We start from the raw sequence: 24,029 nt of genomic DNA on the forward strand, positions 1-24,029 counted from the left end.
GCTAGCATCACTTTGGAAATTGGGGCATGACAAGTGCCACCAGATAAAGACAGAAGGGGGAAGCGAGGGTGGGGTGCTGCCCTGGGGTGCAGGGACTGGCCAGGGGGCCCTCTGCAACTGTGGCCTCACCCAGAAGGGAAGCAGCTCCTCTTCTGTTTCATGTCAACCTTGCTGTCATTGGATAGTCGGCGAGATTTCAAACAGATAAATGCCCCTTTGGGAAGCCGGAATGCCTTGGCAGACAATTTTAGGCCTTGATTTGATTGATAAATCCTTTGTGACAAGAGGGGATGAAAGAGGCCCCCGGTTTGGTACATATAAATAGGAAATTAGCTGGCAAAGTTGTCAAAGATAATTAACTTCCCGATTCTGCGGGTCTATTCAGGTTGACATCCTGAAATTATTTAGAAATGCACATGTCAACGCTCTGACAGAATTTGGGGCTGATCAGATAAACAGATTTGGAGATGTTTGATTGTAAAATGATGTAAGCGCTTAGCTGGTGTTTTATCACTGCGTGCTTCCGTTAGCCGCGCTGGATGCTGCCGGGAGAGGGTTTGGCTGTGTGGGGATGGGGAGATTGAAGAGGATGCACTGGGTACAACACATTTGCCTTCTTCGTGCTTTCACTCTCACGGAGTTGAGAAATTCCAAATGAAGTTAACCTTGGACTCAGCCCAAGGACTTTTCTCTAAACCCCAGCCTTCAGTTGGAAGGGCTGCGTCTGAAGGATTCGGCAGCATGTGTGTCATCCCCGCGTCAAGCCCGGTGTTGGCCCGGCGATTGCCGTGTGCAGAATCCTCTAGAGTCACTGCTATTCCTTATTCATCATGACTTTGGGTAAATCACTGGGCCTGACATGCTATTAAGAGGGGAGAGTCTTAAGAGTCTTCTCTGGCATTTCCATCTTGTTATTAGAAATTGCCTTTTAAAATGCAGATTGGCTTAAATCCAGGTTCTTCCAATGAAGAAACATCATTCCTTCAAGTGGATGAAAACTCGAATTTAGTGGGCACCTACTATGTGAGAGAGGCCAAGCTGGACACTGTATTGTATGATTTGCTTACCTTAATCTTCCCAATTTCTGTGGATGTTTCTCATTTGGATGAGAAAACCTAACCTGAGGAGTTAAATCAGTTACTGGAGGTAACCAGCTATCTAAGTGCAATTTGGATTTGAACCTGGGTTTGACGGTCTCTGTCTTTCCCCTCAACACTATTTTATGGTTAATCAGAGCATGCACTTTTAGATGGAAGGGATTTGGAGATCATCTTGTTGAGGGTTTAGCAACCTATAGGCTGAATCCAGCTGCTACCTGTATCTGAATGGCCCACAAGCTAGGGATGCTTTTACATGTGTATGTGGCTGGAAGAAAATAGAAAAGTGTTTTGTGACTTGAGAAAGCTAGTTGAAGTTCAAATTTGAAATGCCCATAAGTGAAGTTTTGTTGAAATACAGTCTCATTCATTTATATATTATCTATTATTTTGTGCTCTAAGGCCAGAGTGGTGACAGAGGCCATATGGCCTTCAAAGCTGAAAACATGTACTGTGTGGCCCTTTATAGAAAACATTTGCTGACTCCTGGTTTCCTTCTGTGTCTCAGTGAGAGTGTATTGAGCTCTGAGTGTAACTGGCACTGGCAGAACTCTCAACAGGCATTATCTAGTTTCTCCTAACTACCCAAAGTGGGTACTAGTAAGTACTTATATTTTAGTGGATTGCTTCATTATTTTTATTTTTAATTTTTTTCTTGTGTTCAGTTAACCACTGTATAGTACATCATTAGTTTTTGATGTAGTGTTCAGTGATTCATTAGTTACATATAACACCCAGTGCTCATCACAACCTGTGCTCTCCTTAATACCCATCACGCTGTTATGCCCTTCTCCCATCCCCCTCGCCTCTGAAACCCTCCATTTGTTTCCCAGCGTCCATAGTCTCTCATGGTTCATCTCCCCATGTGATTTCTTCCCCTTCAGCTTTCCCTCCTGTCCCCCCTGGTCCTCCGTGCTATTGCTTATGTTCCACACATGAGTGAAACCATATGATAATTGTCTTTCTCTGCTTGACTTACTTCACTTAGCATCATCCCCTCCAGTTCCATCCATGTTGATGAAAGTGGTGGGTATTCATCCTTTCTAGTTGCTGAGTAATATTCCATTGTATATATGGGCCACATCTTCTTTATCCATTCATCTGTTGAAAGGCATCTCAGCTCCTTCCACAGTTTGGCTATTGTGAACATTGCTGCTAGGAACATTGGGGTCCATATGCCCCTTCTTTTCACTGCATCTGTATCTTTGGGATAAATACTTAGTAGTGTGATTGCTGGGTCATAGCGTAACTCTATATTTAACATCTTGAGGAACCTCCATATCGCTTCCCAGAGTGGCTCTACCAGCTTGCATTCCCACCAACAGTGTAAGAGGGTTCCGCTTTCTCCACATCCTCACCAACATTTGTTGTTTCCTGACTTGTTAATTTTTGCCATTCTAACTGGTATAAGGTAGTATTTCACTGGTTTTTATTTGTGCTTCCCTGATGGCAAGTGATGTGGGGCATTTTTTCATGTGTCTGTTAGTCATTTGTATGTCTTCTTTAGAGGAGTGTCTGTTCATATCTTCCACCCATTTTTTTTTTTTACTAGATTATTTGTTGTTGTTGTTGTTGTTGTTGTTGTTTTTTGTTTGTTTGGTTTTTAGTGTTGAGTTTGAGAAGTTCTTTATAGATCTTAGGTATCAGCCCTTTATCTGTAGTGTCGTTCATAAATATCTTCTCCCATTCCGTGGGCTGCCTCTTAGATTTGTTGACTGTTTCCTTTGCTGTGCAGAAGCTTTTTATCTTGATGAAGCCCCAGGAGTTCATTTTTGCTTTTGTTTCACTTGCCTTTGAAGACGTGACTTGAAAAAAGTTACTGTTTCCGACGTTGAAGAGGTTACTGCCTATGTTCTCCTCTAGGATTTTGATGGATTCCTGTCTCATATTGAGGTCTTTCATCCATTTTGAGTTTATCTTTGTGTATGGTATAAGAAAATAGTCCATCTTCATTCTTCTATATATAGCTGTCCAATTTCCCACCGTTTATTGAAGAGACTGTCTTTTTTCTATTGGATCTTTTTTCCTGATTTGTCAAAGATTAGTTGACCATAGAATTGAGGGACCATTTCTCGAGTCACTATTCTGTTCCTTGGTCTAGGTGTCTGTTTTTGTGTTAATACCATACTGTCTTGGTGATCACAGTTTTGTAATACAGCTTGAAGTCAGGCATGGTTATACCCCCAGCTTTTTTTTTCTTTTTCATTTTCTTTTTCAACATTCCCTTGGAAATTCTGGGTCTTTTCTGGTTCCATACAAATTTTAGGATTGTTTGTTAAGCTCTTTGAAAAATGCTGATGGTATTTTAATAGGGATAGCATTGAAAGTGTAAATTGCTCTGGGCAGGATAGAGGTTTTTTTTTTTTTAAGATTTTATTTATTTATTTGATGGACAGAGTTTACAAGTAGGCAGAGAAGCAGGCAGAGAGAGAGGAGGAAGCAGGCTTCCTGCTGAGCAGAGAGCCCCATGTGGGGCTCGATCCCAGGACCCTGGAATCATCACCTGAGCCAAAGGCAGAGGTTTTAACACACTGAGCCACCCAGGTGCCCTCTTTATCTTTTTTTTTTTTTGTTTTTTTAAAGATTTTATTTATTTATTTGACAGACAGAGATTACAAGTAGGCAGAGAAGCAGGCAGAAGCAGGAAGAAGCAGGCTCTCTGCCGAGCAGAGAGCACTATGAGGGGCTTGATCCCAGGACTCTGGTATCATGACCTGAGCCGAAGGCAGAGGCTTTAACCCACTGAGCCAACCAGGCGCCCCTGGGATAGACATTTTTAACAATGTTTATTCTTCTGATCCATGAGCATGGAATGTTTTCCCATCTTTTTGCGTCTTCCTTAATTTCTTTTGTAAGTGTTCTGTAGTTTTTAGAGTACAGATCTTTGATCTCTTTGGTTAGGTTTATTCCTAGGTATCTTATGGTTTTTGTTGCTTTTGTGCATGGAATCAATACCTTAAATTCTCTTTCTACAGTTACATTGTTAGCATCTAGAAAAGCAACTTATTTCTGTGCATTGGTTTTGTATCCTGTCACATTGGTGAATTGCTGTATGAGTTCTAGTAATTCGGGGGTGGAGTCTTTTGGGTTTTCCATACATAGTAGTTATTATACAAGTGAAGAAGCCAAGGTTCAGAGAAGTTCAAGAAGCTGGTCTGGCTAACACAGCAGAGCAAGGATTCATGACCAAGCCTGTCTGATTACACTCTCAAAGCACAAGCTCTGAATTCCCTCACTTTGTTGGCATTTCACTGTAATTCCACATTACCTGGGCGTGGCTTTTCTAGGCCAGACACTTAAGATACCAGGATGATTACCTCTGTGGTGGTCAGGATAGTGGTCCCCCCAAGATGTCCTCATCCTAATTCCCAGAACTGTGACTATGTGACCTTCCATGGCCAAAGGGTCTTTGCAGATCTGATTAAGGATCTTGAAATGAGAAGATGGTTCTGGATTATCCAGATGGGCCTGAGGACAAGATACTTATGAGATGGACCAAGGAGGTCAAAGAACAAGAAAGAGACAGGAAGATAGAAGCAGAGGTTGGAGTGATGCACCCCATGAGCCAGGGAATGCAGGCTGCCTCTAAAGGTAAAAAATACAAAGCAGTGGGTTCTTCTCTGACCTTCACAAATGCAAGAGGATAAATTTGTGTTGCTTTAAGATACTAAGTGTGGGTAATTTGTTACAGCAGCCATAGGAAACACCCACCAAGTCCTTGCCTCAAGCTGTTCAGTCTCATAAGAGACTCAGCCATCAACTGAAGTAGATCTCAAAGGAAAATCTAAGCTGCATTTTATTAAGAATAAAACCAAGCAGTTTACTGGGGAAGGAATCCACCTCAGAGGCCTTCCTGAAGAAGGGCTAGAGGGCTTACCATACCGCAGTGTCCTAGAGGAGGTACTATTTACATTCTGGTTTCTGGGGCTGGATCCTGACATCTTCCAGGGCTGCCACAGAGCGTAAGGAGGCTGAAGACAAGAATCAGAGGCTCTATTCCTCCAAATATGTCATGCTTTAGTCTCTACACTTTGCACTGCACATCTGGGGCTAACTGCAGGCTTTCTAACATGTGACCTGCTGCTGGTAACTGTGCTCCTCAGTGGATTGGCTTCTGGTTATCGAGGACCTAGACTTCTGCAATAGGGAAATCTCAGTCTTGCCTGCATTTTATTAATATTGTGACCATTTGCAAATTAATTTCGAAGGCAATATAATTTACCTCTTGTATAGAATTCAGTTTTGATTACTGTCATGTCACTGAAGTTCCAGTTTTCATGAGAGCTCTTATTATGAAAAATTAAGATACCTTTCTCCCTCATCCAAATAAAATAAACGTATGGCTATGGGATGCAATCAAATTTAAAAATATCATTTAAGCCAGGGAAGATAATTATTTGAATGAAACTGGAGAGGAGAAACCCAATCTAGGATTTGAATGTTGACGTGGAATTTTGAAGGCTATTTTCACTCATCACTGACTTTTAATAGCATTTTGTACAGAGTAATTTGCAGCATAAACCTTGTTAATGTGATATTGGTTATTTCAGAATCAGGAAGCCAGGCCAGAGCCTGTTGCTAGACAACATTGCGGTGCCCCAGTATATTTGAATGGATATCCTAGGAGCTGCATTTAACCACGCATTGCTATGCCTCTCACTTGTTAGTGGTGACCACGATGGCTTTATTGAATTTGGCCATGCTTTGTTCAAGATGTCTTTGGGAAGGAAGCAGAAGAGTTAGCTGCTGCTGCTGTATATGTATATGTATATACATATACATATACGTGTATATGCCCCCCTCTGTATCATATAGGTGTCCGTGTGTGTTGGCGGCATGGTTCATAGACCTGAGGGAGTGGCTGTGATTTTCAGCGCTGGATTGTGTGCCTTGAATTTTGTTTTAACAATTAAGGGCCCCATCGTATGTGTCCTTGGAACTTGGCACTTTGGGGCACACCCTGCCTAATTTCCCCCTGCCAGTCCCTGTGATTTTTTTGGAATGCTTTCACTAGCCTCTGTAGCCCAGTCTGCCTGTTTTGAATTAAGCTGGAAATGTTGAGGAATTAATAGCCCTCAGTAAACAACTCATGTGATTTGGTGGGAGATGGAAACCTACTTTACCCAGGGTGGGGTATGGATGGCCTCATGGCTATTCTACTCTGTGTCTAGTGTTCCCTAGTGAGAGCCCCAATTGCTCATAGTGGTAACAGACATGAAAATCTAACTTTTTCCCAGTTTCTGTCCCTTCTCTGTCTCATTCGTCTGCTTCCTTCCTGGTTTTTCCTGAAGTTGAACTACCTATACCCACACCCTGGTCTTGTCATTTTGGGGAAATCCAAATCAAAGCAATCATTATACCTACAAATTAGTTCACTTGCTTATTCATTAAACAGTTGTCAGGAGCCTGTTCAGGGCAGGTAACTGGGAACTAGGTAAGATCTCTCTCTGGAGGAGCATAGACCCTGGTGAGAAGATAGATATCAAACAGACAAAAAAGACATAGAAAGGATAGTTTTGGATTGTACCAGAGTGTCCTGCTGGAAATGAACAGGGTGATGGGAGAATGAAGGGAGAATATTACCAAAGCACAATCATGAACTGTCCTCCTGTGAGCTGATGACCTGAAGCCTGGTGGAGGAGAAGGAGCCAGACATACAAAGACTAGAGCAGCATTGAGGTGTTCAAGGAATATCAGGGGGTTTGCTGAGTTTGTAGCCTTGAGCATAAGAGAATGATGGGGATTAATAGAAGAATCAAAGCAGAAAACACAGGTAATACCCAAATTGTCCAGCTACGATGGGCTATGTTAAGATATTTTATTTTAAGGGAGAACAACTATGTAAGAAAATGTGAAAAAACTGGAGCTCTTAAAGCAAACCTGACACCTGAAAAAAATATTAGACCAAATGATCACCATTGCTGATAAAGGCTGGATTCAGGGCTAAACCATAATAAAAATGGGGGTAAAAGAAAAGCAAGTAGTATTTGCTGTGAACTTTCTTAAGGCAGAGTGCTTTGTGCCTGGTTACATCTCACTTTAATGCTTTCAGCAACCTGTGAAGTTGGTGCTAGTTGTGTCTCATCCCTGTCCACTCCATGAGAAACTGAAGATCAGGGAGTTTGGGTAACTTACGCAAAGCTAAGTGAGATCTGAACCCAGATCTCTCCAGCTCCTGAACAGATAGTATACCAATTATTAAAAGACTGCCATACTTGCTTTATCAGAAATAACTGTTTAAAATAATTAATAGTCAGGGAGTTTCCAATAAGAAAAGTAGTATGAGATCTTTTGATTCAGTGAAGTAAATAATAATATTTTTACTCATTTGCTATTTAACTCGCATGTTTCCTATTTGGCGAAAGTATTACCACATTTTAAAAAAATCATTTTTGTTAACATATAATGTATTATTTGCCCCAGGGGTACAGGTCTGTGAATCATCAGGCTTACACATTTCACAGAAATGCTACCCTCCTCATAGCACATACCCTCCCCAATGTCCATAACCCAGCCTATCCCTACCCCCCAACAACCCTCAGTTTGTTTTGTGAGATTAAGAGTCTCTTGTGTTTGTTTCTTTCCTGATCCCATCTTGTTTCATTTTTTCCTTTCCTACCCCACATGACCCCCCAACACTGCCTCTGCAATTCCTCATATCAGAGAGATCATATGATAATTGTCTTTCTCTGATTGACTAATTTCGCTCAGCATAATACCCTCTAGTTCCATCCATGTCATTGCAAATGGCAAGATTTCGTTTCTTTTGATGGCTGCATAGTATTCCATTGTAAATATACACCACATTTTCTTTATTCATTCATCCTTTGATGGACATCTTGCTTCTTTCCATAGTTTGACTATTGTGGACATTGCTGCTATAAATGTTCGGGTGCACATGCCCCTTTGGATCACTACATTTGTATCTTTAGGGTGAGTACCTGTAGTGTGATTGCTGGTCATAGGATAGCTTTATTCTCAACTTTTTGAGGAACCTCCATGCTGTTTTCCAGAGTAGCTGGAATTGTGATGCCACCAACTTTGGTTTTCTTATTCAACATTCCTCTGGCTATTTGGGGTCTTTTCTGGTTCCATATAAATTTTAGGATAATTTGTTCCATTTCTTTGAAAAAAATGGATGGTATTTTGATATGGACTGCATTAAATGTGTAGATTGGTTTAGGTAGCATAGACATTTTCATATTTGTTCTTTCAATCCATGAGCATGGAACGTGTTTCCATTTCTTTGTGTCTTCCTCAGTTTCCTTCATGAGTACTTTATAGTTTTCTGAGTATAGATTCTTTGCCTCTTTGGTTAGGTTTATTTCTAGGTACCTTATGGTTTTGGGTGCAATTGTAAATGGGATTGACTCCATAATTTCTGTTTCTCCTGCCTTGCTGTTGGTGTATAGAAATGCAACTGATTTCTGTGCATTGATTTTATATCCTGACACTTGACAGAATTCCTGTAAGAGCTTTAGCAGTTTTGGAGTGGAGTCTTTTCCACATAAAGTATCATATCATCTGCAAAGAGTGAGAGTTTGAAATTTTCTATGTCTATTTGGATGGCTTTTATTTCCTTTTGTTGTCCAATTGCTGAGGCTAGGACTTGTAGTACTATGTTGAATAGCAGTGGTGATAGTGGACATCCCTGCCATGTTCATGACCTTAGGGGAAAAGCTCTCAGTTTTTCCCCATTGACAATGATATTTGCTGTGGGTTTTTCGTAGATGGCTTTTATGATATTGAGGTATATACCCTCTATCCTTACAGCGTGAAGAGTTTTGGTCAAGAAAAGATGTTGTACTTTGTCTAATGTTTTCTCAGCATCTATTGAGAGTATCATATGGTTCTTGTTCTTTCTTTTATTAATGTATTGTATCACATTGATTGATTTGCAGATGTTGTACCAACCTTGCAGCCCAGGAATGAATCCCACTTGGTTGTGATGAATAATCCTTTTTTTTTTTTTTAAGATTTCATTTATTCATTTGACAGATGGAGCTCACAAGTAGGCAGAGAGGCAGGCAGAGAGAGAGGAGGGAGCAGGCTCCCTGCTGAGCAGTGAGCCCAATGCGGGGCTTGATCCCAGGACACTGGGATCATGACCTGCTGAAGGCAGAGGCTTTAACCCACTGAGCTACCCACGCACCCCATAAATAATCCTTTTAATGTACTGTTGGATCCTATTGGCTAGTATTTTTATGAGAATTTTCACATCTGTGTTCATCAAGGATGTTGGTCTGTAATTCCCTTTTTGATGGGGTCTTTGTCTGGTTTTGGGATCAAGGTAATGCTGGCCTCATAAAATCTGAGTTTGGAAGTTTTCTTTCCATTTCTATTTTTTTGGAACAATTTGAGGAGAATAGGTATTAACTCTTCTTTAAATGTTTGGTAGAATTCCCCTGGGAAGCTGTCTGGCCCTGGGTTCTTATTTGTTGGGAGATTTTTGATGACTGCTTCAATCTCCTTACTGGTTATGGGTCTGTTCAGGTTTTCTATTTTTTCCTGATTCAGTTTTGGTAGCTTATGTGTCTCTAGGAATGCATCCATTTCTTCCAGATTGTCAAATTTGCTGGCATATAGTTGCTCATAATATGTTCTTATGATTGTATTTCTTTGGTGTTGGTTGTGATCGCTCCTCTTTCATTCATGATATTATTAATTTGGGTCCTTTCTCTTTTCTTTTTGATAAGTCTGTCCAGGGGTTTATCAATCTTATTAATTCTTTCAAAGAACCAGCTCCTAGTTTTGTTGATTTGTTTTGCTGTTCTTTTGGTTTCTATTTTATTGATTTCTGCTCTGATCTTTATTATTTCTCTTCTCCTTCTGGGTTTAGGCTTTCTTTGTTGTTCTTTCTCTAGATCCTTTAGGTGTAGGGTTAGGTTGTGTACTTGAGATCTTTCTTCTTTTTTGAGAAAGGCTTGTATCACTATATACTTTCCTCTCAGAACTGCATTTGCTGCATCCCAAAGATTTTGAACAGTTGTGTTTTCATTTTCCTTTGTTTCCATGAATTTTCTCAATTCTTTAATTTCCTGGTTGACCTATTTATTCTTTAGTAGGATGCTCTTTAGCCTCCATGTATTTGCACTCTTTCCAACTTTCCTCTTGTCATTTAGTTCTAGCTTCAGAGCATTGTGGTCTGAAGATATGCAGGGAATGATCCTAATCTTTTGGTACTGGTTGAGACCTGACTTGTGACCCAGGATGTGGTCTATTTTGGAGAATGTTCCATGAGCACTAGAGAAGAGTGTGTATTCTGCTGCTTTGGGATGGAATGTTCTAAATATATCTGTGATGTCCATCTGGTCCTTTGTGTCATTTAAAGCCTTTATTTCCTTGTTGATCTTTTGCTTAGATGATCTGTCCATTTCAGCAATGAGGGTGTTAAAGTCCCCTACTATTATTATATTACTGTTGATGTGTTTCTTTGATTTTGTTATTAATTGGTTTATATAATTGGCTGCCTCCATGTTCGGGTTCTAAATATTTAAAATTGTTAAATCTTGTTGGACAAACCTTTTAAGAATGATATAATGTCCTTCCTTATTTCTTATTATAGTCTTTGGCTTAAAATCTAATTTATCAGATATAAGGATTGCCACCCCAGCTTTCTTCTGATGTCCATTAGCATGGTACATTGTTTTCATCCCCTCAATTTAAATCCAGAGATATCTTTGGGTCTAAAATGAGTTCTTTGTAGGCAGAATATCAATAGGTCTTGTTTTTTATCCATTCTGATACCCTGTGTCTTTTGATTAGGGCATTTAGACAACTTACATTCAGATAACTATCAAAAAATTTGAATTTAGTGCCATTGTATTGCCTGTAAGGTGACTGTTACTGTATATTGTCTCTGTTCCTTTCTGTTCTACTACTTTTACATTCTCTCTTTGCTTAGGGGACCCCTTTTGATATTTCCTGTAGGGTTGGTTTGGTGTTTGCAAATTCTTTTAATTTTTGTTTTTCCTGGAAGCTTTTTTATCTCTCCTTCTATTTTCAGTGATAGCCTAGGTGGATATAGTATTCTTGGCTGCATATTTTTCTTATTAGTGCTCTGAATATATCATGCCAGTTCTTTCTGGTCTGCCAGGTCTCAGTGGATAAGTCTGCTGCCAGTCTAATATTTCTACCATTCTATGTTATGGACTTTGTGTCCTCAGCTGCTTTCAGGATTTTCTCTTTGTCACTAAGACTTGTAAGTTTTACTTTTAGATGATAGGGTGTGGCCTATTTTTATAGATTTTGAGGGGGATTCTCTGTGTCTCCTGGATTTTGATGCTTGTTCCCTTTGCCATATTAGGGAAATTCTCTACTTCTCCCCCCACGGTCTATCTTCCCAGATTCACTTCTGTGCACATCCTACCTTCCAGAAAGTGGTCGATTTTGTGTTCCTAGAATTGCTCTTCTCCTTCTCTTCTATCTCTTGTTGAGTTTGTAGGTGTTTGGAATCGTTTGATAACTACCTAGCTGAACTCCTGGGACCTAGTATTTCAGTCTACTCCTTCTCCTCCATCTTGCCTCCTCTCCAGAAATAATATTACCACATTTTGATCATACTATCTTATCAAGCTTTGAGTCTGTAATCTACTAAAAAAAAAAAAAAGAGTTATGTATTTGTTTTAAAGAGAAAGAGCGAGCATGAGTGGAAGTGGTATAGGGAGAGAGAGAATCACCAGTAGACTTCCTCCTGAGCAAGAAGCCTGACCCCATGACCCTGAGATCAAGACCTGATCTGAAATCAAGAGTTGGACACTTTAGTGACTGAGCCACCCAGGCATCCTGAGTCTCTGATCTACTTTCATTTTTCATGCCTAGAAAGCTCAATAACTGGGTGTGTGCATGTGGGCAGTGTATACCCTACAGTGGTGGTGGTTGACTGTACTCTGTACTTGGGGTCTTCCTGGAGACCATAAGAGGTAGGAAAATGCTTATCTCAGTTCTGGCTGCCTAACATTAGAAATGAAAATCTTCCCTCAGCTGACTTGTTTCTCTAGGATTTGCTTAATTAGAGAAAAGCTTTGCCCATCAACTGTAGATAGTTAAAACAGTTCAATAATCTCTTAACAACCCTTATCATTTGCCAATAGAAAGAGAAGGAAGAGGTGTGAGTGTAAACAGAGGAATATGTTTATTACTCTCTAAACCCCTACCTACTATTGATAAGCAATTTAGTTCCTTCTTAGCTTGTTTAGCTAAAGAAATGGCCACTTGCTCCAAGGCAAGGCTTTGACTGGAGTGATGAAATGAGGGGTGGAGTGGTGGGGGAGGTGAGGAATCCATTGAAGTCTGGAATACTTGCTGGAGTTATATTAGCAATTGTGTTTGAATTCACTTTGAATTTGATATTAATAATATTACTTTAGTAGTTGAATCAGCCCAGCTGATTTTAATATTTTGATTGACATGCCCTATCAACTCACTCATTTAAGAATTGTTGAGCACCTACACCATTTGCTAAACACAGCTAATATAGTCTTGACCACAACACAGAAGGTCTGTAATCCCATGGAGCTTCAGTCTAGGGTGGGGTTTCCTACAAACAAATAAATCCCCACACACTGGATATGCACATGTGTTTTGATGAGCTAAAACACAGTGAAGTTATAGACACCGGGGGCCTGGGATCCTCAGGGCGCTCAGGGAAGGCATCCTGAGGAGGTGACCTTTGGCTGAGATCTGAATGTCAAGGATGACACCATGCAAAGATGTGAAAGAAGAGCTTGTCAGTAAAGGGGAAGTATAGATTTGAATGCCCCAAGGCAGGAGTAAACTTAGTGCATTTCAAGAACATAAATCAAGGCACATGATTGAAGAGGAGAGAAACAGAAGGCAATGTTGAGGTGGTAGGCAGGGTGAATTTTTACCATATTGTGTTGGGAAAACCTCAATGGTTTGCATCAGACCCATGACATGATTAGGTACTCATTTTTTAAAAGATCATTCTGGCTTCTTTAGGAGAGCAAGACCAGAAGCAGGAGCACCAGCAAAGGAGCTGTGGCAGCTGATGGGGAGCACTGGTGTCTGGCATTAGGCAGTAGGGAATATGGAGGGAGTGGTGAGTGGATTTGGGAGGGGTTTTGCATGTAAGTCAACAGGACTTGCTGATGAATCAGATAACAGGAGGGAAGAAGAGGAAATAAGAATGACAGGGTGGTGTCATTTTCTGGAATCAAGATCACTCAGAGAGAAGTTGGCTTAAAAAATTAATCAATAGTTTTGTTTTAGCCTTGGTTTATAGACACCAGTGGAGAAGTCATATGGGGAGTTCTATATACTATTCTACACTATTTGCTATTCTTAGAGTTTAAAGGTCAAAATTTAATACTCAAACTAGTCAAAATGACTTTAGCTTGACATGATCCAAATCCTCCCTTGTGTAATAATAATCTTGTTCTTTGAGTCTTTGGCCAGACTATGACAAAATTCTGCATTTTACTCCTATACCTCCAATGAACTTTTGATGAACACTTTCACCTTGAAGTAGGGTAAGAGAGAGAAAGTGGGAGAGAGATGGGTAAACTTTGTTTTTTTAAAGTTTTTATTTTAATTCAAGTTAGTTAACATACAGTTATATTACAGTTGTATTAGTTTCATACAGTTATATTAGTTTCAGGTGTATAATATAGTGACTCAACACTTCCATACATCATCCAGTGCTCATTATGACAACTGCACTCCCTAATCCCCATCACCTATTCCACAAGAGAGAGAATCTTGTATTCCTTCCAGGCACTTTGCACTCACCTTGGCTTTGTAAGTTACACAGAAAACTTATGGAGTTGGTACTTGAGTCATTATGATTAAGTTTGGTTTCACATAATGGAAAAATCTCCTACCGTGGTTTAAATATACAAGCTCTATTTTCACATGTGAACGAGTAAGTGGAACTAGGCAATCTAAGGCTGGCATGGCAGCTTCATGAAATCATTAAGGGACATGGTTGGGTCCCTTCTGCCTTGCTTCTCTGCTACTTTTAGCATGCTGCTTCATGGTCCAAAATGGCTGCTCATGCTCTAACTATTATATTACATTCCGGGCCACAAGAAAGTAGAAATGGAAGGTCTTCTCCTTAAAGGACAATTTTCTACCATATTGTACGTAGCTCATTGTTGTATGTCTACACCTAGCTTCAAGAGTCTGGGAAAACAGTTAAGTGGCATTTGCTAAGGGAAAAAGAGGCTACGGATATTAGCAATTATCTAGCAACCTTGCCTCAGTCCCAGTATGCCTACTTTACTTGCCCATGACCATATAACTTAAAAAAGATGGGTAGGGCAGAGACTTAACTTTTAGTATTATTTGTTCTCTTACTTTCTGCCTCTCTTATTCTCAACTCTTCTATTATCTTCACAGTTGAGAAAATGGCTAGTTTTTTCTCAAACACCCTCTCATGCTATTTATTTTCCCATTTTTAGCTCCAGGACCTTCCTCTGAGTTCTGCAAAGTGTTATGGGGAACAGAAGAAAGGGAGAGTACTGATTTCAACCTTGCAATGCAATCTCTCCCAGCTTCCATAAATCAGCAGGTTTTCAGGAGGCAGTACGGAGAGAGCCATCTGATTTTTACACCTGATTCACAATAAAATCTGCACAGGGGCTTCTGGGGTGCTTATTTTCCCAAAAGGCTGAGGCAGCAGAAACCTATCTATTATGTCAGGGGAGAAGGATTTACCCATTTAGAAGTAACTGGTGATGCTGGTAGAGAGCATTTTAACTTTCAATATCTATTTTTAATACAACTTGGTGGAACATATCATTGCACGTGTCTTTGCACATGTCCTGAGACTCCCAGAAGGCATATTTAATGACTTTTCTGCTGTGAATGAAAACTTCATTGAAAAAATAACACTGAGGACCTGCACCTCAGATCTCTTTCATCAGCGCGGATATGTGGCTTCACAGGGTCCAAGTGTGCTAACTCCTCTTGCTGTTGAAGAACCATCCTCTTCCCTGGGCTGTAAATTCACATCCACTGGCTTCTATGACTGGAAACCCACATCTTAGGCCTGGCAACAGTGTCTGTACAATGTGAGGCACACATTCCCACATAAGGTAAAGCATGGCACACCTGCAAACAAAGACACCAGTTACCTTGATGATGGGGAAGGAACTTCTTGTTTTGGGTCTCAGGCCCTCTTACCTGTCAATGCGAGTCAGTGTAGGCCATTTACCGCATTCCTGAGCAGGGTGAGGGGCCGGTAAGAGTTGTGATCAGTTATCCCAAGTGTGCAGTCATGTGACTGAGGGTTCTCAGCCCGAGTCTGTTATTAGGTGAGCTTCTTTGAAGAGACACCTCTTTTTGTACCATGCACTGGAGGGGGCACTTTGCCTGCACATCCTCCCGTCAGGCACTCGGTAGCTCAGTGCTGTAGGTGCTGACATCCATGTTTCACTGCGGGGCTGGGAAGAGCTGACTCACACTCTCTGCTTCATAGTACTAGAGCCCAGATTGGAACTCGGACATTTAATGCCTGCATTTCAATGTATACATTTCAAGAAAAATGTATACCAGAAATAAATAGTTTTAAAACCTAGCAACACAGGGCAGAAATAGGTTGGACTATATGAAATGACAATACTTGATGGTATTTTGTGCTACAAAAATGTCAATTCCTTGTGCTTCAATCAGTACATAAAATAGCCCCTTGACAGGTTATTTTACTCAGTTTGGGGTCAGGCAAATACAATTATTGAAGAACTCCTCTGGTGTCAGTATTCTAGCACAAATGGTGCAGTACCAGGAAGTGACAGCATTCCCAGTAGGCATGGTCATTACTCCTTGCTAAACATCTGTCGTGACCTCTCTTTTCTGCACCCGACCATGAACCCACTGTCTTTCCACAAATAGGGATGGTACTTCTTCAGTGAAGTACTCTTATGTTACTCAGGTAGCTGCATTTCAAAAAGATCTTTACTGCTACAACTACAAAAACTAAGACGATTTCTGTGTAAAGAATTTAACTGCAGCAAGAGTCACAATAGGTGCTTGATCTCAGCCGATACAAGAGGGTTGAACCTGAGGATACATGAGGGCTTCTTAGGGACTACCAGTGAGATGGAGCTGAGTCTATTTTATTTTCTCTCTGCTCTCCCCCACTTCCATATACTGTCTAACTGTCCTCTGTCTTATATTACTTTGTGTAAGAAGACAAGTCAAATCATCACAAATGAAAGAAACCTCTTCAAAAAATAATTTAAATATGGCAGAACAAAAATATTGATGTGAAAAGGAAGTCATTCTGTCTTTTGGGGAAGAAAGAGTGGGATTTGCTGAGAGCATGTCTACAGAAGGAATGTAGGGGGGGTGGTGGAGAGGGCACCGGAAAGGGATGGAACAGCCTTGTGGTGAGCTGAGAGGATGCTAGAAGGAAGGGAACAATGGTCACAGAATGAGATGTCTTCACTGAAGTGCCGCACCCTCCAGGAGACCTCCCTGAGCCCCACTGTGGTTAGAGTCTCCCAAGTATACTCTCACATAGGGTGACATGGCTGTTTCATCAAGAAATTCTGGTTTGAGCACTGAAAGTTTCAGTTCCTGGGAACCCACCTGGAAGGTTGGTCCCCTGACCGCCATGGCACCCTCCCCTTTCCTCTCACTGACCTTAGCACATCTGAGTACAGTGGTTAGTTACAAGGTGTGTAGTTTCTTTATCCCCTTCATTTTCTTGTATCTATTTCCCCCCATTAGGCAGTAGATATCATGAGTACACAAGCTGTACAGTGGCTTGCACATAGCGGGCCTTCAAGTGTTTATTGAATAAAGAAATGTGCTGGACAGGAACAGGTGGTCAGGCTCTACATATGCGAAGACAGAGATGAGGAGAGAGCCTGGTATGTTCACAGCATGGCCAGTGCACAGTCAGAGGCTGGGGTGAGACCATCTGAGAGCGTTTGCGTTTGGACGGCCGTTGACCTGTTCAGGGTCTGCTGAAAGCTATGATCTGCTCCCCACAGAAATGCACAATCGCACATCATGTAGCATATAGATTCGAAGGTTAGAACAAGAGTGATGAAACTACAGTCCTTTGGTTAAATCTGGCCAGTGGCATGTTTGTCAGTCAAGTTTTATTGGAACACAGCCAAATCACTCATTTGCATATCATCTGCGGCTGCTTTTCTTACCCAAGGGTTGAGTTGCATGGTTGAAGTAGAGAGTGTGATGGGCCTACAAAGCCTCAGATGTACCCTTGGGCCCTTCACAGAAGAAAACTGTTTTCTCAAGTTTAGAGAACTGTGAGGGCCTATGGGTGCCTAAACCTAGGATTAACCCTTGTTGGAGAGGTTTGAGAGCCACTGGAGGATATTAAGGGTGACAGTAAAGCTATCAGTCCCCCTTTGGGGGCAATGACTCTGGTTGTGCTGTGGTGTGCAAAGCTTGGGACTGTGGTAGGGAAACCTTTGTAGCAATGGCCCCCAAAGGTGGGATGGTAAGATTGAACCCGGACAGGGTGGAGAGGAGAGCACAGATTTTCAGATGCCTACCTTTCCTGCTTGCTCAACTTCTCAGCACACTCAACTCTGCTCCTGGTAGAAGTGCAAAGAGAACACCCCTGGCAGTTATAGTCTGCACTTGACCATGAGCTGCTCGGTCCCACACAGATATCGTCAGATCAGCCCCTCTCAGGCTCATCCCTGGCAGTGTGCAGAGCTCTGATCAGGGGAATTTACTCGCACGCTTCTGCTTTGTGCAGTGCTGGCTTTAAAAAGATCTAAACCCCAAAATTGAAAAAAATAATCTAAACCCCTGTAGGAAAAACAAACAAACAAACAAACAAAAACCCTGTAGGGTTCACAGACTGAGTCAAAGAGCAAGAACTTAGGGTTGGTGTTCAAAACAACCATTGCCTTTGAAATGTGAGGTCTTGACAGTTCTGCATCAGGACAAAATTAGGAGGCAATAAGATCTAGCTACTCACTCTCTGTACCAGTGTGTTACCTTTGTCTATGATGCTGGGAGCATCAAGAAATAAAGTGCAGCACGTACCCTCAGATCTGCTCCCCCAGGAACACTCTCTTCATCTGCCCCATCAGGGCACAGGGACCACATCTGGAAATGAGATAGCTATTGGAAGTGTTACCTTCAATTTTTTCTTCCATCCAGAAGAACTTGGGCAATTGTTTGTCATAAGCACTGCCCTCTATGTAGAGCTCTTCCAGTGCTGGGCAGTTGTGGGGACTACTAATGTTGTGAGGGGTGATAAGAGCTTTGGGGAGGGAGAGAATTGGACAGATCGTGCTATAGGGTGGATACTCCTCAAAAACACTATACTATGTGAAAGAAAAAAGTCACAAAAGACCACAGATTATAGGATTCCACTTATATGAAATGTCCAGAATAGACAAATCCACAGAGACAAAGATCAGGTTAGCGTCCGACAAGCCTAGAGGGAGTTGTGACTGGGGAGTGAGCGCTTAATGGGGCTGGGGTTTAATTTGACACTATGGAGATATTTTGGAACTAGGTAGAGGTGGTAGTTGTACAATATTGTGAAGGTACTAAATACCACTGAATTGTTGATTTAAAAATGGGTAGTTTTATGCTTTATGAACTTTACCTCAGTAAATTACTCTAAAAAGAGATAGGAGGAGGAGTTGGAGGAAGAAGAGGAGGAAGAAGGACATGGCCCTTGAAGGGTATGCTTTGTGGGATTCTAAGAGCCATCTTCAGCCATCCCCTGGGTAGAACTGTCCTGTATGTCGGTGGCTGTATTAATCCTTCTGCCTGTATTTGCTCTCTCCATCTTGCCACCCCATGCCACTGATTTCCTCCCATAATTCCCAAATCCACCTGTTCCTCTCTTGTCTTGCTATTACCCCCTACGTCTGGGTCCTTCACTTCCCCAGAGCAGGAGATGTCCTTTCTCCCTACCTCCACTTTCTGCACTTCCAGGCTTCCCCCAGTCCTGGGCTGGAGAAATCTCCACAGCACACCTCTGGCACACTCGCTTTCTGCTGGGCCCCATATCTGTTCTGGCTCCCTTACTCTTGGTAGAGAGTTCTAGTTCACTAGCCTGAAAAGGACCATGGGTCTGGATTCAGAAGCTCTAGGGCATCCTGATTCAGACATTGACCAGGGTTTCATCTTGGCCACCCCCTGTGAGTGTGTTAATTTACACAGGCTCATTTTATTTTTCCTTTGTGTTTTCCTTTTGTTACATGAGGGTAATAACAGTCCATCATGGGGCTTGTGGAGAATCAAGTGAGGTTATTGTGGCTGACAGTGACTGAGCATTTGCCCTGGCAGACTCTGGACTAAGGACATCATTTGAATTTTCTCAAATCATAGAAGATTACATTCAATCTAAGGCCCTGTATATGTTTGGTGTACTGTTATTATCACCATCATCACCATTTTTTACAGTCCTCTTCAGTAGGGCCTAATGCTGTGACTCGTTACTTTCAAGCCATGTGTTAGGTCAGTTTCACCACCCCTGAGCATGTCCCATGTATCCTTGCCTCCAGACCCGAGGTAGACAGTTCTCTGCCTACAACTCCCTTCCTTTCCTCAAAGTCAGGCTACCTGCAGAATCTCTAGCACAGTTCCCCGCAGGGAAGGTCTGAGAAGACTGTGGCTATTTTTCCAAAGGTTTCTCAGACTCAAACTGTCTCAGGTGACCATCGGGAGAGAGAGGCAGAGACCCCCAGATCTTTGCCTTGCCCCGGCTACTGAGCATCCAACAGAAATTCACAGCCACGCATGCAGCCATGCATCCCCAAATTGGCTCAGGAAAAGTCACATCCTGGTTCGCTAAATTTTAACCATGCAAATATTTGCATTAACATGTCCTACCAAACTTTACTCTCTAGTTATAATGCCAGTGTTGGGTGGGGCATTCCTTTTAAATGCCACATGTGGTGAGTGTGGCTGATCCAGCCTCCGACTCCCTGCCCTGGGATGACCTGCTTCTTGTACATGGCCCAGAGGTTGGTGGCTGCTTGCTGTGCAGTCTCCTTTTCCTCCTGTCATTCAGGTTGTATCCAGGAAGGCTGATAAGGAAGGAGACCTGCAGAGAGGCAGGAAACTGACCGTTGATGCTTTTGTGATCACTTGACAGATGATGTGACTTTCCAAGCATCCAAACAGACACCAAACTCTTCCCTCCTCCCATCCATCCCTTTATTAGGATTTTATCTTAGACCCTCCTGAAAGGGAATATGCAGGCCCATGTCTTGGCTGAGATGCCACGGACAGTGTTTGGCTTATTGATTCTTGAATAAATGTTTATTTGGTACATACTCTGTGCCAGGAATAATGCTAGGTCTTGGAGTAAGAGGGGAAGCCCATGAACATGTTCACAGGCCTCCCCAAGATTACCACTTGGTGGGGATGACAAATAAGGAATTACCATCAGACCGTGTTGTGAGTTCAATGGTAGAAATCAGAGTGTGTATAGGAACAAAAAACAGGCATCTCCCTGGTGAGGAGTAGTTTGGGAAGGCTTCTGTAGGTGTTAACCTGTGGGCCGAAACCTGAAGAATGGAGAATGACCTGTGGAGGGAATTTTACAGGACAGTAGGCTTGGAGGTGAGTGACCGTGTGGTGCATTCAAAGAAGTGAAAGAGGGATCAGTGTGGTGGCTGGAGTGGATGGAGAGCTCTGCTGGGTTGGGAAGAATAGGGAGGGAGGAGAAAAGTGAGAAACGAGGCTGGAGAAAGTAGCTGAGCCTGGCATCTCAAATGTCTCCCTGACCCCAGGGGACCCAGAGAGAGTCACCTCTGTGCGGAAGTGTTGGGACAGCTGGAATCACAAGCTCCTCTGAGTTCTAGCTTCCCCAGTACTTATGAGCAAGTCACTACTACTCTGGACCTTATTGTCTTTCTCTAAGAAGACCTTACTACACACAAAGAGGGAGGATTGGAGGTAAAGCGCCATTGTTCACGGTTTCCATGTGATCAAGGCTTCCTTGGAGATGCTGATGCTGTGGCTGTTGGATTTCGCCCCCTCTGGCCTCAGTTGGCACACATGGAGCCTGAAAGGCTGGTCACTGAGCAGGCAGAAGGGGCATCTAGCTGCACTCAGCCACAGACAGAACACTGGTAGTTTTTTCTGACTCTTTCAGTAGAGAAGAAGCCTTTGGCACCAAACAGATGCAGATTTGGCTATCTTCTGTTGTCTGCTCATTTTGTTCACCTCTTCTCTCACTCCAGCACTGCGTCCCTGTTGTGCACAAGGACGTTCTCAGCCCCAGGGAGACACATGGTGAGCCAGACCCACATGATTGATCCATCCTTGCCATATAATCAGTAAGAGAGAAAGTAAATAAAGAAGTAGAGGAGTAATGGCCACAATATTCGGAGGAGCTAGAGAACCCGTAGAGCATCACCAGGGCTCCCTCCCTGCAATGGAAGTTTACAGTTCAAACCTTGGCTTTATTGATTATCACATGTGGAAGTTCCTGGACCCTTCTATGCCTCAGTTTCCTCATTTTCAAAATGCAAGGATTTAGGGCTCAACCACTCAAGAAATGGTGGTTTTTAACTTTGCTGCACCAGAATCCCCTGGGCAAGTCTTAGAAGTCCCAGTGACCAGATTGTACCCACACCAGTGCAGTCAGGGTCCCCAGGGTAGGACCCAGACACTAAAATTTTCTGAGAGATTCTTAGGTGATTCCAATGTGCAGTCCAGTTTGGGAACCAGCCCTCTAGTCCAGTGCTTCTCATACTTTAATGTGCCTATGAGTCACCTGGAATCTTGGAATATGCAGATTCTGACTCATTAGCTCTGGGATGGGGCTAGTGTATTTACACTTCTAATGAGGCTTGGGTGGTGGTTCTCAGGTGGGGTGATTTTGTCCCCAGTGGACATTTGGCAAAGTCAGAGATGTGTTTGGTTGTCAGAATTGGGAGTTGAGGGTGCTATTACCATCTAGTGGGTGTAGGCCAGGGAAGCTGCTAAACATCCTACAATGCAAGAATTTTCTGGCCTCCAATATCAATACTACTGAGGTTGAGAAATCCTTTTCCCAGTGAAGCTGATGCTGCTGGTCCACAGTCCACATCCTGAATGGCAACAGAGTCTCCTCTGGCTTAGCCACAGTGACTCTGGGCTAAGCTATATAAGTGAAACTGAGAATTTGTCTCAAGGTGAGCTGACGAAAATTAGGAAAGGCCAGTCTTTGTCCCTTGTTGGGGGTTTTGGTGGAAGGTGGGGAGGATTTCACCAGCCCTGAATTACTGATGTTAAAGAAGTAGCTGTTTGAATGTCTGTAAGGACTGGGCATTCAGAAACCAAGGGAGAATGTGCATATATCTGCCGGATTTAAGTAGCAAATACAAAAAAGAACTGAAGAAGGCAAAGGCATGAATTATTAACAGGGCTGGGTGTGAAAAGTGTAGCGCAAGCCTTTTTAACACTGTTTGAGATCAGGATGAGGAAAAATGGGCAGAGACTTAATTGTTTCATTGACTTTTGCAGAGGAAACCCGGAGTCATCAAATACACACAGAGAGGGCAGAAGAAGAATTCAAGCACCACACTTTCCTTCTTTACTTTTTTTTTTTAAAGATTAATTTGTAATTTATAGCTTTAATGACCTGCCTGGTGATGGAGTTGAGATCTGGATGTAGGATTCATAACACAACGACCCTTGCACAGCTCTCCGGAGTTTTTCCTCCACCCCAAATCCCCTGCCATACTTACACCCTCATGATTTTTCATCCAGATGAATGCAGTGGGTTCCTCAGTGGTTTTTCTGTGTTTACTCTGTCAGCCTTCCCCCCAGACCATCTCCATACTGGGGCCGATAGGAGGTTTCTCAGAAGAACATCTGATCTCTTGAGCGTGGGGGAAGTTGTCTAATGCCCTTCATTGCTGTGGTCAGTTAAACTTCCTAGGATCCATGGTCCTCTGAGCATGATCCATGGACCCTGGTAGGTCCCCAAGACTTGCAGGAGGTTTGCGAGGTCAGAACTATTTTCGTAACATTGAGACACTATTTGTCTTTTTCACTGTGGACAGTGGGCCTGCTGGTACAAAAGCTGTGGCGGATGATAATGTTGGTGCCTTGTAGGAGTCAAAGAGGCAGTTACGCAATTCAACATATACAGGCTGGCATGGTCTTCTTTACTACCAGGCTCTCACATTAAAACACATGTACACACACACACACACACAGTAACAGCAAGGAAATAAATAAAGCTAATTTTTCTTAAGAATGACCTTGATAAAGCAGTAAATATTGTTAGTTTCATGAAATCTCAAGCTTTGGCTCGACATCTTTTAAAACTTTGTATGATGAAATGAGGAGTACACGGAAAACACTGCTGTTGCCTGGCAAACTGTGGTGGCTGCCCAAGGAAAAGCCCTTGTGTGATTGAGTTGCGAGCTCAACTAGCTCCTTTTTCCATGCAACACCATTACATGGAAGAATAACTGGCAGACAAATTATAATTATTCGAAGTTGGTAATTGGGAGACATTTCCTTGACAACGGGATGACGTGAGCTTGTCACTTCAAGAAAAACAATGATAGTATTTGTTGCCAATGTTAAAATTTAGGCTTTCAAGTGAAAATTAGAATTTTGGAAAACTGTGAGCTTGACAACTTCCCAGTACTTAAATACTTCTCAATGGTTGGTGGTGTTAACAAAGGTGGGTTTGGGTTTTTTTTTTTTTTTTTTTAGTATCATATAAATGAAATGTGAAAATATTTGAGAAAGATCTGCATATCTTGGGGCATCCATATTTTCTAAATGAGTCATCATGCATTATCAGTTTTTCAAAGAGCAAGATAATTGATGAATTTTAATTGGACAGATTACAAAAAAATATTGATATTGTTTCAGATTCTACATTGAAACTAACCTTCAGGGGCGCCTGGGTGGCTCAGTGGTTAAGCCGCTGCCTTCGGCTCAGGTCATGATCCCAAGGGTCCTAGGATCGAGCCCCGCATCGGGCTCTCTGCTCAGCAGGGAGCCTGCTTCCTCCTC

The 24,029-nt window shown here is 42.2% G+C and overlaps 1 long non-coding RNA gene across 1 annotated transcript in view; it reads left to right on the top strand.

The window, feature by feature from the left end:
- Positions 1 to 24,029, top strand: part of LOC309853223 — a 572,893-nt gene that overhangs the window by 190,426 nt on the left and 358,438 nt on the right. The gene's annotated exons all lie outside the window — the stretch shown is intronic.

This window comes from Mustela nivalis, assembly GCF_964662115.1.
Source record: "Mustela nivalis genome assembly, chromosome: 18".
Taxonomy (NCBI): domain Eukaryota; kingdom Metazoa; phylum Chordata; class Mammalia; order Carnivora; family Mustelidae; genus Mustela; species Mustela nivalis.